The following is an 18,459-nucleotide window of genomic DNA, read 5'->3' on the forward strand; positions in this document are numbered from 1 at the left end:
ACCGACGATCGAGCAAGTAACATACCGATGACAAAGGGAACAACATATATCGTTATGCGGGTTGACCGATAAAGATATTTGCAGAATATCTAGGAACCAAAATGAACATCCAGGTTCCGCTATTGGTTATTTACCGGAGACATGTCTCGGTCATGTCTACATAGTTCTCGAACCCGTAGGGTCCGCATGCTTAACATTCGGTGACGATCGGTATTACGAGTTTATGTGTTTTGATGTACCGAAGGTAGTTCGGAGTCTCGGATTTGATCATGGACATGATGAGGAGTGTCGAAATGGTCGAGACGTAAAGATCAATATATTGGAAGCCTATGTTTGGACATCGGAATGGTTCCGAGTGAAATCGGGAGTATACCGGAGTACCGGGAGGTTACCGGAACCCCCTGGGAGGTATATGGGCCTTATTGGGCCTTAGTGGAAGAGAGGGGAAAGAAGCAAAGGAGGGGGCATCTCCCCAAGCCCAACCCGAATTGGGAAGGCCCCCTTTCCTTCCTTCTTCCCTCTCCTTCCTTCTCTCTAGAACCAACAAAGGGAAGGGGGGAATCCTACTCCCCGTGGGAGTAGGACTCCTTGGGGCACGCCTAGAGAGGCCGGCCCCCTCCCCCTCCTCCACTCCTTTTTATACGGGGGAGGGGGCACCCCATAGATACACAAGTTGATCATTGATCTTTAGCCGTGTGCGGTGCCCCCCTCCACTATAATCCACCTCGGTAATATTGTAGCGTGCTTAGGCGAAGCCCTGTTCCGGTAGCAACGTCATCACCGTCATAAGCGGTCGTGCTGATGAAGCTCTCCCTCGAAGCTCTACTAGATTGTGAGTTTGCAGGACGTCACTGAGCCGAACGTGTGCAGATCGCCGAGGTGCCGTATCTTCGGTACTAGATCGGTCGATCATGAAGACGTCGACTACATCAACCGCATTGTCATAAAGCTTCCGCTTATGGTCTACGAGGGTACGTTGACGATACTCTCCCCTCTCGTTGCTATGCATCACCATGATCTTGCGTGTGCGTAGGAATTTTTTTGAAATTACTGCGTTCCCCAACATAAGGATGATTGTGGCAAACTAAAAAGCAAAGACTCATATCATACAAGACGCTTGATACGTCTCCAACGTATCTGCTTTTCCTAATGCTTTTCCTCTTGTTTTGGACACTAATTTGCATGATTTGAATGAAACTAACCCCGGACTGACACTGTTTTCAGCAGAACTACCATGGTGTTGTTTTTGTGCAGAAATAGAAGTTCTTGTAATGGAACGAAACTTTGCGAGGAATTTTTATACAATAGACAAGAATTTCTGGAGCCAAGACCTACCGGAGTGGAGCACCTGGGTGGGCACAACCCACTAGGGCGCACCCACCTCTCCTGGTGCGCCCAGGTGGGTTGTCCCCACCTGGTGGCCCCGCAGACCCTGAAACTATGGCTATAAAACCCTATTTTCCAGAAAAAAATCTGGGAGAAAGAATTATCGGGATCCACAAGATGGAGCCACCGTCACCTCCTGTTCTTCATCGGGAGGCCAGGTCTGGAGTCCGTTTGGGGCTCTGGAGAGGGGGGTCTTCGTTCTTCGTCATCACCGACCCTTCTCCATCGCCAATTCCATGATGCTCCCCGCCGGGAGTGAGTAATTCCCTCATAGGCTCGCTGGTCGGTGAGGAGTTGGATGGGATTCATCATGTAATCGAGTTAGCTTTGTTAGGGCTTGATCTCTAGTATCCACTATGTTCTGAGATTGATGTTGCTATGACTTTGCCATGCTTAATGCTTATCACTTTGGGCCCGGGTGCCATGATTTCAGATATGAACTGTTTATGGTATCACCATTATATCCATGTTTTAGATCCGATCTTGCAAGTTATAGTCACCTACTACGTGTTATGATCCGGCAGCCTGGACTAACAATAGTCGTGATCACTCCCGGTGATGACCATAGTTTGAGGAGTTCATGTATTCACCGTGTGTTAATGCTTTGTTCTGGTTCTCTATTAAAAGGAGGCCTTAATATCCCCTAGTTTCCAATAGGACCCTGCTGCCACGGGAGGGTAGGACAAAAGATGTCATGCAAGTTCTTTCCATAAGCATGTATGACTATTTACGGAATAGATGCCTACATTATATTAATGAACTAGAGCTAGTGCCGTACCGCACTAGGTTTATAACTGTCTCATGATGAATATCATCCAACAAGTCACCGATCCAATGCCTACGAATTTGTCCTATATTGTTCTTGCTAAGTTACTACTGCTATCGTTACTATTCCACTTGTTACAAAACTATTGCTATCACTGTTACTGTTACCGTTGCTGCTGCTACTATTATCAAAACTATCATACTACTTTTCTACTGATCACTTTGCTGCAGATAATTAATATCTAGGTGTGGTTGAATTGACAACTCAGCTGCTAATACCTTCAAATATTCTTTGGCTCCCCTTGTGTCGAATCTATAAATTTGGGTTGAATACTCTACCCTTGAAAACTATTGCGATCACCTATACTTGTGGGTTATCAAGACCTTTTTCTGGCGCCGTTGCCGGGGAGCATAGCTATGTTTGTTGAGTCCCTTGGGATTATTATCAATTTATCACTATGAAGAATCTGAAGGATGCAAATACTAAGATTTTCCCTCAAAGATGAGGGGAGGTAAGGAACTGCCGTCCAGTTCTGCTTCAGATTCACCTTTTGTTATAAGTAAACTTGCAACACCACCACATGCTATTAATTATGATATGTTGCAAGTTATTGATGATGCTACTTCTGTTATGGATAATGCTTATGATGATGCTAGTACCTTGCTTGATAATGATGACGTGCCACTTGATGAATTTCTTGATGAACAAATTGCTAGAGTAATACAACATGATGTTGTTGAATCTAATGATGAGCTTGAAACTGAAACTCCCGAAACACCTGGTAGAACTAGCCTTCCTAGATATGAATTGCCTAAGGTATCGGAAGGTTATGTTATGAATGAGGAGACAACTAGAGATATTCTTGCTTGCAGAGATAGATATGATCTAGAGAAATTATTATGCAAGTATAAAGAAAAATCTCTGAATGCTAGAAAGAAATGTGATCCTAAGTTTGCTACTTCACCTATCTTTATTGATCATAAGGATTATGAATTCTCGGTCGACCCAGAGTTAATTACTTTGGTTGAATCTGATCCTTTCCATGGTTATGAAACTGAAACTATTATGGCACATGTTACTAAGTTGAATGACATAGCCACCCTTTTTACTCATGATGAGAAAACTCCCTATTACTTTATTCTCAAATTATTTCATTTCTTATTAAAGGGTGGTGCTAAATCTTGGTACTATACTCTTGCTCCTGGTTGTGAGTGTAGTCCCCAGGATATGATTTATTACTTCTCTGAAAAATATTTCCCTGTTCATAAGAAACAATTTGCCTTACAGGAAATATTTAACTTTGTGCAAGTTAAAGAAGAGAGTCTCCCAAAAGCTTGGGGGAGGCTTTGCCAATTACTTAATGCTTTGCCTGATCATCCTCTTAAGAAAAATGAAATACTTGATATCTTCTATAATGGACTAACTGATGCTTCTATGGATTTCCTAGATAGTTGTGCTGGTTGTGTTTTCAGGGAACAAACTGTTGGACAAGCTAAGGAATTATTGAATAATATATTGAAAAATTATGATGATTGGACTCTTCCTGAACCACCGGCTAAACCCATTCCGAAGAAGAGGGGTATATTATATCTCAGTCCTAAAGATATGGAAGAGGCAAAGAAATCTATGAAGGAAAAGAGTATTAAAGCCGAGTATTTTAAAAATTTACCTCCTATTGAAGAAATACATGGGCTTAATACACCACCACTGCTTAAGGTGGTAGAGGTAAATTCTCTTATGAAGTTCGATGATAATGACAATCCTCACAATATGCATCCTAGTCAATGCCTTTATGAGTTTGAAAACTACATTAGAAAACAAGATCACTTCAATGCAAATGTTATGAAACAATTGAAATACAATTCTGATATGATTGCTCGCTTGAGTGACTTGTTATTTAGAATCTCAAATGATGTTAGATGTGTTGGAAATCATGCTTCTATGGTTGAAACTCAGTTAGAACAAGTTGCTAAATCTCAAAGAGAGTTCCTAGATGAAATGAATAATAATATACATGACTTTGCTGTTAGAGTTGCAACTAGAGGATGTAAAATGACTCAGGAACCACTTTATCCTAAGGGACACCCAAAAAGAATTGAACATGATTCACAAAGGAACAACACCACTGCACCTAGTTCTTCTAAAAATAAAAAGAAGAAGAAAAATGATAGGACTTTGCATACTTCTAGTGAACCGGAAATAGAAAAACCTCCTGACAATGATAGTGAAACTTCTATCTCTGATGCTGAAACTCAGTCTGGTAATGAACATTCACCTAGTGATAATGAAAAAGATAATGCATATGTTCATGAAGACTCTCAACCAAATAATAAAGAACTAGACAATGATGTTGAGATAGAACCACCTATTGAATAAAAGGTATGATAAAAATGACTTGGTTGCTAGAAAACACAGTAAAGAAAGAGAACCGTGGGTTCAAAAACCTATGCCTTTTCCACCTAAGTTAACTAAAAAGAAAGATGATGAAGAATTTGAATGCTCTGCTGAAATGCTGAGCCCAGTCTTTTTGCGTACTCGCTTGACTGATATCTTTAAAATGCCTCCTTATGAAAAGTATATGAAAGACATCATCACTAATAAAAGAAAAATACCGGAAGCTGAAATCTCCAATATGCTTGCTAATTATACTTTTAAGGATGGAGTACCTAAAGAACTTGGAGATCCGGGAATACCAACTATACCTTGCTCTAGCAAAAAGAATTATGTGAAAACTGCTTTGTGTGATTTAGGAGCTGGTGTTAGTGTGATGCCTTTTTCTTTATATAAAAGACTTGATTTGAATAAACTCACACCTACTAAAATATCTTTGCAAATGGGTGACAAATCAACTACCATACCTGTTGGTATCCGTGAGGATGTGCCTGTTGTTGTTGCTAATGTTACTATTTTGACTGACTTTGTTATACTTGAGATGCCCGACGGCGACATCATGTCAATTATCCTTGGTAGACCCTTCTTGAATACTGCAGGGGCTGTTATTGATTGCAATAAGAGCAAAGTCACTTTTCATATCAATGGTAATGAGCATACGGTGCATTTTCCGAAGAAACAGTTCCAAGTGAATGGTATTAATGTTATTGAAAAATCTCCGACAATCACTATTGGAAGTTTTCAAATACCTCTACCTACCGCCAAAAAGAAATATGAAATGCTTATTGTTGGGGACATTCATATCCCTGTTGAGGTAACTTAGTGATTTACGAAAGTTCTTCGGTTTCATGCTAATTGAGAGTGGTTGTTAATAAGACTTGATCAACCTTATTAATGGATCATTTTTGAGCGGTATGTAGTTGATGAATTTAGTAAGCACTACCTTATGTCCCTACTTTTTGTTTTCTGTTTTTATTAGTTAAATAAAAAATAATGCCATGTTTTGTGTGTTTTCTGAATTTCCTGTTCAATAAAAAATGACCCAAAAATAAAAGTTCTCGGAATGCCCTGAAAATTTAATACGATTTTTTTCTTAATATTTCTGAATTTCTGGTGCAAATAATATCAGAGGGAGGTGCACCAGGTGGGCACAACCCACCTAGGCGCGCCAGGACCCCCAGCGCGCCCTGGTGGGTAGTGGTCCCCACGTGGGCCCCTCACTTATCTCTTTACACCACTTCATCACCTACCTCCAGAAAAAATTCCCCATAGCTCTCTCTCTCGTGTTCTTGCTCTCTAGCCCGCGGATTTCGATATCTTTGCTCGAAGCTCCATTTCCGAAACTGTTTTGGGGGATTGTTGCTTGGTATGTGACTCCACCATTTTCCAATTATTTTTTGTTTTAGTGGTTTATATTTTGAATAATTAGCTACTCTTGGTGCTGCTATAGATGAGCTTGCATGTTGAATTCTTAGAGTTCTAGGTAGTTTGAATGCTTGCTATGGCCTCTATGTATCCCTATGAGTAGTTGGTATCATTCTTGTGAAAATTTTGTTGAGAAAATTTGTGGGCTAATAAATTTTATAATTTTTGTTCATAGGAAAACCATGAATATCTTTAGGAAGTTTGGATCCAAGAAGAACTACAAGGGTGTTATTGGGGAGTCATCTGACAGTGATTTCCATCCTCGGAGGTTGGCGGAAGTACGGTCGTGCGAATGGCCGCACACCCCATTCATGGAAGAGGGTGGAATCCTTCAGGAGTTCACACAATATGTTGCTAATCCCTGCCTCACCGACTTCATTGCAGCTGAATGCGAACAATATCATCTCCTCACAAACTCCTTTGTTCAAAGCTTTACTTTCCTCTCTAGGAATAATCCTCCTGAAGTACGGTTTGATTTATATGCTGAAACCCATCAGATACCACTTACTAAATTTTGTAACATGTGCATGATCCCTTCTGATGGGAGTTTAGTTGAGCCTAGGCCGGCAGAGTTTGAGGCCTTTTATCATACTTCGACAGTCGGAGATGAGAGAGGGGTGTTGGCCGTCACTGCCACTAGCTTACACTTTCCTACAGTGCATTGTTTTACTTTATTTATTGCTAAGCGTTGGCTTGCTAGGGAAAAGGTGGGTGCGCTCAGCACACCAGACTTTACTATTTTACGTCGTGCACTAGAGGGCAACAACACTTATATCTTGGGAGCTATTGTGGCATGTCGCCTCCACATTAATAGGTCCAAGGTTAAAATACATGGTGGGATTTTCGCTACTCGTTTGGCGGCTCACTTTGAGGTTGAGATACGCCTTCATGATTACCCTCTGACCAAGGTTTACCTAGACCGTGCGGCCATGGATCACCACCATTTTACTGATATCGAATCCCCTAACATCCCTATTCCATATAACCTAGTTTTTAGCGTCATCACTCGTGATATTATTCCATTGCCTACTCCTGCTTTGTTTGATCCTGTTGCCAGGGCGGATATAGGATTATGCCTACGGACATCATTGCCTACCGGAATGATCAAGCTGTTGCAGAGGAGGAGGAAAAGCCTCAGCAGTGGGACCAGTTGATGCCCGCTCCTCAGTACCCCAATTACTATCCAGGCTTCTGACTGTTTACCAAGTTAGGCCAAAAGCCTAAGCTTCGGGGAATACGTGTTTCTCACCGACATTACATTCATGTCCATTTCATTCCAGTTGTCAGTGTTCACACTTTTTCATTGTACCATCGATGCTTAATTTTATTTTTCTTGCTTTCTTCTGGTGTGTTTGAAAACCCATAGAAAAACCAAAAAAATTAGTTGTAGTTAGTTTACTTTCTATGCATGCTTAGTGTAATACTAAAAAGAAAACCCAAAAAGATTTCCTTGTTCTTATTTTGCTTGTTGGGAGCTTTCCCATGTAAATAGTTTTTCTCGTTTTTGCTTTTCCCTTTTATTTGCTTGTTCAAGAAAACAAAAAAAAACTCCAAAAATATTTTAGTGTGTTTATCTGAACTACTTCTATTTTTTATTCAAGTTGTATCAAGGAGAAGACCACGATGAAAATGTTGAGTGGCTCTCACATGAATAACTGTTGAACTAATAAAGAGCCCATTTTACCTTGTCTTCTCCTGTTGAATATTTTTTTCTAGATTCCAGATTAGTCCACGGCACTCTTGCACTATTATTATTTTCACATCGTTCGATCATGCAAGTTAAAGGCAATAATGACGATATTCAATGAACTGGCCGTGGCAGAGAGAAACGGGTATGAACTCGACTTGTTCTGTTTGTGTAAATAAGTTTAACCTAGTATCCATGCTTCACCCCATTATGATTAAACATGCTTGCAATGACAATTAGAGATTATAGTTTCTCATACCATGCATAAGTAGCTAGGAGTGGATGATGATTTATCTTGGATATCAACATTGCATTAAAATGATTGTGATGTAGTATGATGATATGGTATCCTCCTCTGAATGTCAAGTGGCTTGACTTGGCACATGTTCATGCATGTAGTTGAATCAAAACCAACATAGCCTCTATGATATTTATGTTCATGGTGTTCATATACTACTCATGATAGTGTCCAATGTTACTTATGCATAATGCATGTTCATGACCGTTGTTGCTCTCTAGCTAGCCGCTTCTCAATCTAATTTGCTAGCCTTCGCCTGTACTAAGTGGGAATTCTGCTTGTGCATCAAAAACCTTGAACCCAAAGTTATTCCAGATGAGTCCACCATACCTACCTATATGCGGTATTACCCTGCTGTCCCAAGTAAATTTGCATGTGCCACCTCTAAACACTACTAAAAATATCCTTTTGTGTGCCTGGATCGTTCATGGAATGACGGGAGGTGGTCGGTATCTTCCATGCTAAGCGGGTTATTCTTAGGTCAAGTGTTTATTCACTCACCATCGCACGAGAAAGGGGCGGTAATAGGGATGCCCAGTCCCAAACTGCAAACAGAAAAAAGCTTACAAATAATCAAACAAAAACTCCCAATGGAGTCAAAACCTTTACTTTTATCGCTTGGGAACCGCCACTAGCATGCTTAGCATGGAAGATATTGGTAACTGATGGTCGTGAAGTAAATGAGAAGGGTGCATGTCTCAAAATATCATTTACCTCTGTCTTAAAAACTTGTGCTCTGGCACCTCTGTAAATCACTGCTTCCCTCTGCGAAAGGACTATTTGTTTACTTTTATGTTATGTCATCACCTTCTAAAACAAGCGCTAGAACCTGAGAGCACTGCTGTCATGACTTATGCATTGTGTGTAGCTAATGTTGGGTGCATCATGACTGGATCTTTTCTACCATGAATTACATGTTTAGTCGCTGCTTGAACTTTGGAGGTGCTCTGCATTTATGTTTTGCTGTCTCAGAAAGGGCTAGCGAGATACCACTATTGTCATATTATATCATGGTTGTTTTGACAACGTGTTGCCGTTTGAGATACCTTATTATTGCTCACTAGCTGACTACGTCATTGATATGAGTTAATATAATCTTTAAGAGTTATTGTCGGCATGGTTAGTTATAAGGTTGGCTGAAAAACAGGGTGCTATTTAAGCTTATTTATGAAAACAAGAGCAAAAGAGTTCGTAAAAGTTTTTCTTTTTCACTTTCAGTTTATCAACTAAATTTCTTGAGGACAAGCAAAGGTTTAAGCTTGGGGAGTTGATACGTCTCCAACGTATCTACATTTCCTAATGCTTTTCCTCTTGTTTTGGACTCTTATTTGCATGATTTGAATGAAACTAACCCTGGACTGACGTTGTTTCCAGCAAAACTACCATGGTGTTGTTTTTGTGCAGAAATAAAAGTTCTCGGAATGGAACGAAACTTTGCGAGGAATTTTTATACAATAAACAAGAATTTCTGGAGCCAAGACCTAGCGGAGAGGGGCACCTGGCTGGGCACAACCCACCAGGGCGCGTCCCCCTCTCCTGGCGCGCCCAGGTGGGTTGTCCCCACCTGGTAGCCCCGCAGACCCTGAAACCGACGCTATAAAATCCTATTTTTCTAGATAAAATCAGGGAGAAAGAATCATCGCATTCCATGAGAAGGAGCCGCCGTCACCTCCTGCTCTTCATCGCGAGGCCAGATCTGGAGTCCGTTTGGGGCTTCGGAGATGGGGATCTTCGTTCTTTGTCATCACCAACCCTTCTCCATCGCCAATTCCATGATGCTCCCCACTAGGAGTGAGTATTCCTTCGTAGGCTCACTGGTCGGTGAGGAGTTGGATGAGATTCATCATGTAATCGAGTTAGTTTTGTTAGGGCTTGATCCGTAGTATCCCCTATGTTCTAAGATTGATGTTGCTATGACTTTGCCATGCTTAATGCTTGTCACTTTGGGCCTGGGTGCCATGATTTCAGATCTGAACCGTTTATGTTATCACCATTATATCCATGTTCTAGATCCGATCTTGCAAGTTATAGTCACCTACTATGTGTTATGATCCGGCAACCCCGGAGTGACAATAGTCGGGACCACACCCGATGATGACCGTAGTTTGAGGAGTTCATGTATTCACCGTGTGTTAATGCTTTGTTCCGGTTCTCTATTAAAAGGAGGCCTTAATATCCCTTAGTTTCCAATGGGACGCTGTTGCCACGGGAGGGTAGGACAAAAGATGCCATGCAAGTTCTTTCCATAAGCACGTATGACTATTTACGAAATGCATGCCTACATTATATTGATGGACTGAGCTAGTTTCGTATCACCCTAGGTTATAACTGTCTCATGATGAATATCATCCAACAAGTCACCGATCCAATGCCTACAAATTTATCCTATATTGTTCTTGCTAAGTTATTACTACTATCGTTACTGTTGCACTTGTTACAAAACTATTGATATCACTGTTACTATTACCGTTGCTGGTGCTACTATTATCAAAACTATCATACTACTTTGCTACTGATCACTTTGCTGCAGATAATTAATCTCCAGGTATGGTTGAATTGACAACTCAGCTACTAATACCTTCAAATATTCTTTGGCTCCCCTTGTGTCGAATCTATAAATTTGGGTTGAATACTCTACCCTCGAAAACTGTTGCGATCCCCTATAGTTGTGGGTTATCAACGCTCCAAGCAAAACACATATCATGTGGTGAATAAAAATATAGCCTGAAGTAAAGTTACCGATAGATGAAGACAAAAGAGGGGATGCCTTATGGGGCATCCTCAAGCTTAGGATCTTGGTTGTTCTTGAATATTACCTTGGGGTGCCTTGGTCATCCCCAAGCTTAGGCTCTTGCCACTCCTTATTCAATAGTCTATCAAATCTTTACCCAAAACTTGAAAACTTCACAACAGAAAACTCATGAGATCCGTTACTATAAGAAAATAAATCACCACTTTTGGTACTGTTGTGAACTCATTCTTTATTTATATTGGTGTAATATCTAATGTATTCCAACTTATCCATGGTTCATACCCCCGATACTATCCATAGATTCATCAAAATAAGCAAACAACACAAAGAAAACATAATCTATCAAAAACAGAACAATCTGTAGCAATCTGTGACTCTCGAATATTTCTGTAACTCCAAAAATTCTAAAAAATTAGGATAGCAGAGGAAATTTGTATCTTAATCTTATGAAAAAGGAATAAGTATTTTATCACACTTTTGCTAAAAACAAGAATTGTTTTCCTGAGTGCAAAAGTTTCTATTTTTCAGCTAGATCAAATCAACTATCGACGTAAGCTATCCCAAAGGTCTTACTTGGCACAAACACTAATTAAAACACAATAACACATCTAACCAGAGGCTATATGAATTATTTATTGCAAAACAGGACCAAAAAGCAAGAAAAAAATAAAATTGGGTTGCCTCCCAACGATCGCTATTGTTTAACGCCCTTAGCTAGGCATAAAAACATAGATCTAGGTGTTGTCATCTTTAGTATGAAATCCATAAGTAGCTCTCATAATAGATTCATCTAGCAACTTAATTTTCTTTCTAGGAAAGTGTCCCATGCCTTTACTTAATGGAAATTGAAATCTAATGTTTCCTTCTTTCATATCAATAATTGCACCAATCGTTCTAAGGAAAGGTCTACCAAGAATAATAGGACATGTTGGATTGCAATCTATATCAAGAACAATGAAATCTACGGGCACATACTTCCTATTTGCAACAATAAGAACATCATTAATCCTTCCCATAGGTTTCTTAATAGTGGAGTCCGCAAGATGCAAATTTAAAGAACAATCATCAAATTCACGGAAACCTAACACATCACATAAAGTTTTTGGAATCGTGGAAACGCTAGCACTCAAATCACACACAGGATGGCAGTCATAATCTTTAATCTTAATCTTAATAGTAGGTTCCCATCCATCATAAAGTTTTCTAGGAATAGAAACTTCCAATTCAAGTTTTTCTTCAAAAGATTTCATCATAACATCAACAATATGCTTAGTAAAAGCTTTATTTTGATTATAAGCATGAGGATAATTCAACATGGATTGCAACAAGGAAATACAATATATTAAAGAACAATTATCATAATTAAATTCTTTGAAATCCAAAATAGTGGGTTCACTGCTACTTAAAGTTTTGACCACTCCAATCCCACTTTTATCAATTTTTACATCAAGATCTATAAACTCTGAATCATTGGGACGCCTTCTAGCTAAAGTTGACTCATCTCAAGTCTCATATTTATCAATATTTATTTTAGAAAACAAATATTCAATAGGAGTCATATCAATCACATTAAGATCTTCATCATTATTTTCACAAAAACTAGAAGAACATGATTTTACAAACCCATCTCTCTTAGCACGTATCTTAGCGGTTCTTTCTTTACAATCGTCAATGGAAATTATCATAGCTTTAAGAGACTCATTGATATCATGCTTGGGTGGAATAGATCTATGTTTCAAAGAATCAACCTCAAGAGAAATTCTATCCACGTTCCTAGCCAAATCATCAATCTTAAGCAAATTTTCTTCAACCAAAGCATTGAAATTCTTTTGTGAACTCATAAATTCTTTAACACTATTCTCAAAAATCAGAGGGCATCTTATTATAATTTCCAATAGAATTGTTGTAGGAATTACCATAATTATTAGAGGAATTACTACGAAACAACATATGATTAAAATTTCCTCTATACGCGTTGTTACCAAAATTATTCCTACCAACAAAATTCACATCCATAGATTCATTATTATTCTAAATCAAAGTGGACAAAGGCATATCATTAGGATCAATAGAAGCATTATTGCTAGCAAATAATTTCATAAGTTCATCCATCTTTCCACTCAAAACATTAATCTCTTCAATCACATGCACTTTTTAAATAGTGGAAGATCTTTCGGTATGCCATTGAGAATAATTAGCCATGATATTATATAGGATTTTAGTAGCTTATCCTAAAGTAATTTCCATAAAAGTACCCCCCGCGGCTGAATCTAAAAGATTTCTAGAAGCAAAATTCAATCCGGCATAATTTTTTTGTATAATCATCCACAAATTCAAACCATGAGTAGGGCAATAATGTATCATCAATTTCATCCTCTCCCAAGATTGTGCAACATGTTCATGATCAAGTTGCTTAAAATTCATAATATCGTTCCTAAGGGAGATGATTTTAGTGGGAGGAAAATACTTGGAAATAAAAGCATCTGTACACTTATTCCATGAATCAATACTATTTTTAGGTAAAGATGAAAACCAAGTTTTAGCACGATCTCGAAGTGAAAACGGAGATAGCTTCAATTTAACAATATCATTATCCACATGTTTCTTCTTTTGCATATCACACAACTCAACGAAATTATTCAGATGGGATGCGGCATCTTCACTAGGAAGGTCGAAAAATTGATCTTTCGTTACAAGATTCAGCAAAGTGACATTAATTTCATAAGATTCTGCACTAGTGGCGGGAGCAATCGGAGTACTAATAAAATCATTATTATTACTATTGGAAAAGCCACACAATTTGGAATTCTCTTGAGCCATCGTGACAAAGCAAGCAATCCAACACACAAGCAAGAAAAACGCAGACGAAAAGACGAATGGAAGAAGGGCGAAGAAAAGGGCAAATCTTTTTGAAAATCTTTTAAGAAGTGGGGGAGAGGAAAATGAGAGGGAAATAGCAAATAATGTAATGTAAGATATGAGAGTTTATGATGGGTACTTTGTAGGCTTGACTTTTCGTAGATCTCCCCGGTAACGGTGCTAGAACTTCTTACTGGTACTTCTTGAGTTTGCATTGGTTTTTCCCTTGAAGAGGAAAGGGTGATGCAGCATAGTAGAGATAAGTATTTCCCTCAGTTAAGAACCAAGGTATCAATCAAGTAGGAGAAGAACGCACAAATCACCAACACCTACACAAACAATCAAACACTTGCACCCAACGCGATAAAGGGGTTATCAATCCATTCAGGGTAACTTGCAAAAGTGAGATCTGGTAGAGATAGATAATCAAAGCTTAAATGAAAGATAAACTATTTTTGAGTTTTTTTGGTTTATAGATCTGAAAATAAAATATTGCAAAATAGTAGATAGGAAACTAATATGATGGAAAATAGACCCGGTGGCAATAGGTTTCACTAGATGCTTCTCTCATGAAGGGAAATAATACGGTGGATGAACAAATTACTATCGAGCAATTGATAGAAAAGCACAAAGTTATGACGATATCCAAGGCAATGATTATGTAATATAGGCATCATGTCCATGTCAAGTAGACCGACTCGTGCCTGCATCTACTACTATTACTCCACACATCGACCGACTCCTGCCTGCATCTAGAGTACTAAGTTCATGAAGAACAGAGTAATGCTTTAAGTAACATGACATGATGTAGAGGAATAAACTCAAGCAATATGATGTAAACCCCATCTTTTTATCCTCGATGGCAACAATACAATATGTGCCTCGCTGCCCCTACTTTTTCACTTGGTGAGGACACCGCAATATTGAACCCAAAGCTAAGCACTTCTCCCATTGCAAGAAAAACCAATCTAGTTGGCCAAACTAAACCAATAGTTCAAAGAAAATTACAAAGATATCAAATCATGCATATAAGAATTCAGAGAAGATACAAAAAATATTCATAGATAATCTGATCACAAATCTACAATTAATCGGGTCACGACAAACACACCGCAAAAGAATATTACCTCAGATAGATATCTAAGAACATCGAGGAGAACATGGTATTGAGAATCAAAGAGAGAGAAGAAGCCATCTAGCTACTAGCTATGGACCCGTAGGTCTGAGGTAAACTACTCACGCTTCATCGGAAAGGCAATAGATTTGATGTAGATGCCCTCCGTGATCGAATCCCCCTCCGGTAGGTGATAACCCACAAGCATAAGGGATCGCAACAGCTTTCGAGGGTAGAGTATTCAACCCAAATTTATTGATTCGACACAAGGGGAGCCAAAGAATATTCTCAAGTATTAGCAGCTGAGTTTTCAATTCAACCACACCTGGAAACTTAGTATCTGCAGCAAAGTGTTTAGTAGCAAAGTAATATGATAGTGATGGTAACGGTAATAAAAGACTAATGAAAGCAAAGTAATATTTTTGGTATTATGTAGTGATTGTAACAGTAACAACGGGAAAGTAAATAAGCATAAACCAGTATATGGAAAGCTCATAGGCATCGGATCAGTGATGGATAATTATGCCGAATGTGGTTCATCATGTAACAGCCATAACATAGGGTGACACAGAACTAGCTCCAATTCATCAATGTAATGTAGGCATGTATTCCGAATATAGTCATACGTGCTTATGGAAAAGAACTTGCATGGCATCTTTTGTCCTACCCTCCCGTGGCAGCGGGGTCCTAATGGAAACTAAGGGATATTAAGGCCTCCTTTTAATAGAGAACTAAAACAAAGCATTAGCACACAGTGAATACATGAACTCCTCAAACTACGGTCATCACCGGTAAGTATCCCGATTATTGTCACTTCGGGGTTAACGGATCATAACACATAATAAGTGACTATAGACTTGCAAGATAGGATCAAGAACTCTCATATATTGATGAAAACATAATAGGTTCAGATCTGAAATCATGGCACTCGGGCCCTAGTGACAAGCATTAAGCATAGCAAAGTCATACAACATCAATCTCAGAACATAGTGGATACTAGGGATCAAACCCTAACAAAACTAACTCGATTACATGATAAATCTCATCCAACCCATCACCGTACAACAAGCCTACGATGGAATTACTCACGCACGGCGGCGAGCATCATGAAATTGGTGATGGAGGATGGTTGACGATGACGACGGCGCCGAATCCCCCTCTCCGGAGCCCCGAACGGACTCCAGATCAGCCCTCCCGAGAGGTTTTAGGGCTTGGCGGCGGCTCTGTATCGTAAAACGCGATGATTTCTTCTCTCCTATTTTTTTCTCCCCGAAAGCAGATATATAGAGTTGGAGTTGGAGTCGGGAGGTCTCCAGGGGGCCCACGAGGTTGGGGGCGGGCCCTAGGGGGGCGCGCCCCCCACCCTCGTGGCAAGGGTGTGGGCCCCCTGGTCTTCATCTTTGGCGTGGATTTTTTATTATTTATTGTAAGATATTCCATGGAGTTTTAGGTCATTCTGAGAACTTCTGTTTTCTACACATAAAACAACATCATGGCAATTCTGCTGAAAACAACGTCAGTTCGGGTTAGTTCCAATCAAATCATACAAGTTAGAGTCCAAAACAAGGGCAAAAGTGTTTGGAAAAGTAGATACGACGGAGACGTATCAACTCCCCCAAGCTTAAACCCTTGCTTGTCCTCAAGCAATTCAGTTGACAAACTGAAAGAAATAAAGAAAACTTTTACAAACTCTGTTTGCACTTGTTGTAAATATGTCAAGCTAGCATTCAAGTTTTCAGCAAAGATTATAACTAACCACATTTGCAATAATTCTCAGGTCTCATGATTACTCATATCAATAGAATAATCAACTAGCAAGCCATAATAATAAATCTCGGATGAAAACACTTTCTCAAAACAATCATAATATGATATAACAAGATGGTATCTCGCTAGCCCTTTCTGAGACCGCAAAACATAAATGCAGAGCACCTTTAAAGATCAAGGACTGACTAGACATTGTAATTCATGGTAAAAGAGATCCAATCATAGTCACACCCAATATAAATTAACAATAATGAAATGTAAATGACAGTTGCGCTCTCCAGCTAGTGCTTTTTAATAAGAGGGTGATGACTCAACATAAAAGTAAATAGATAGGCCCTTCGCAGAGGGAAGCAGGGATTTATAGAGGTGCCAGAGCTCGGTTTTGAAATAGAGGTGAATAATATTTTGAGTGGTATACTTTCATTGTCAACATAACAACCAATAGATGGCGATATCTTCCATGCTACACACATTATAGGCGGTTCCCAAACAGAATGGTAAAGTTTATACTCCCCCTCCACCAACAAACATCAATCCATGTCTTGCTCGAAACAACGAGTGCCTCCAACATACATCATGTCCCAAGGGGAGTTTTGTTTTGTAATTATTTTGTTTTAGTTTGCATAAAGCATGGGACTGGGCATCCCAGTGACCAGCCATTTTCTCGTGAGTGAGGAGCGGAGTCCACTCCTCTTGAGAATAACCCGCCTAGCATGGAAGATACAGATAGCCCTAGTTGATACATGAGCTATTCGAGCATACAAAACAGGATGATTATTTGAAGGTTTAGAGTTTGGCACATACAAATTTACTTGGAACGGCAGGTAGATACCGCATATAGGAAGGTATAGTGGACTCATCTGGAATAACTTTGGGGTTTAAGGGATTGGATGCACAAGCGGTATTCCCGCTTAGTACAGGTGAAGGCTAGCAAAAGGCTGGGAAGCGACCAACTAGAGTGACAATAGCCATGTACATGCATTAAAATTAATAAACATTGGATGCAAGCATGACTAGGATATAATCCACCATGAACATAAATATCGTGAAGGCTATGTTGATTTGTTTCAACTACATGCGTGAACATGTGCCAAGTCAAGTCACTTAAATCATTCAGAAGAGGATACCACCCTATCATACCACATCATAACCATTTTAATAGCATGTTGGCACGCAAGGTAAACCATTATAACTCATAGCTAATCAAGTATGGCACAAGCAACTATGATCTCTAATTGTCATTGCAAACATGTTTATTCATAACAAGCTGAATCAAGAACGATGAACTCATCATATTTACAAAAACAAAAGAGGTTGAGTTCGTACCAGCTTTTCTCATCTCAGTCAGTCCATCATATATCATCATAATTGCCTTTCACTTGCACGACCGAACGATGTGAATAATAATAAGAGTGCACGTGCATTGGACTAAGCTGGAATCTGCGAGCATTCAATAAACAGGAGAAGACAAAGCAATATGGGCTCTTGGTTAAATCAACAATAAAGCATATAAGAGCCACTTCAACAATTTAATCATGGTCTTCTCCTACTGACCCCCAAAGAGAAGAAAAGAAATAAAACTATTTACACGGGAAAGCTCCCAACAAGCAAAAGAAGAGCATGAAATATTTTTGGGTTTTCTTTTTAATTACTACTACAAGCATGGAAATTAAATTAATTAAAAGCTACAACTAATTTTTTTTGGTTTTTCTTAAGGTTTATTAAACACACAAGAAGAAAGCATAAAATGAAATAAACTAGCATGGATGATACAATGAAAAAGTACGATCACCGATATCTAGCAATGAGTGTGTGTGAACATAAATGTAATGTCAGTGAGAAATGCGTACTCCCCCAAGCTTAGGTTTTTGGCCTAAGTTGGTCTATGGCCATGGCTGGCCTGGCTGATATCCATAATAATAGTTGGGGTCGTACTGCGATGAGGAAGAAGAAGGCTCCGATTGCCACTGGCTGGCAATCATCTCCGGATCCCACTGATAGTTAGACTGTCGTG

This window comes from Triticum urartu, chromosome 1, assembly GCF_003073215.2.
Source record: "Triticum urartu cultivar G1812 chromosome 1, Tu2.1, whole genome shotgun sequence".
In the NCBI taxonomy this organism is placed as follows: domain Eukaryota; kingdom Viridiplantae; phylum Streptophyta; class Magnoliopsida; order Poales; family Poaceae; genus Triticum; species Triticum urartu.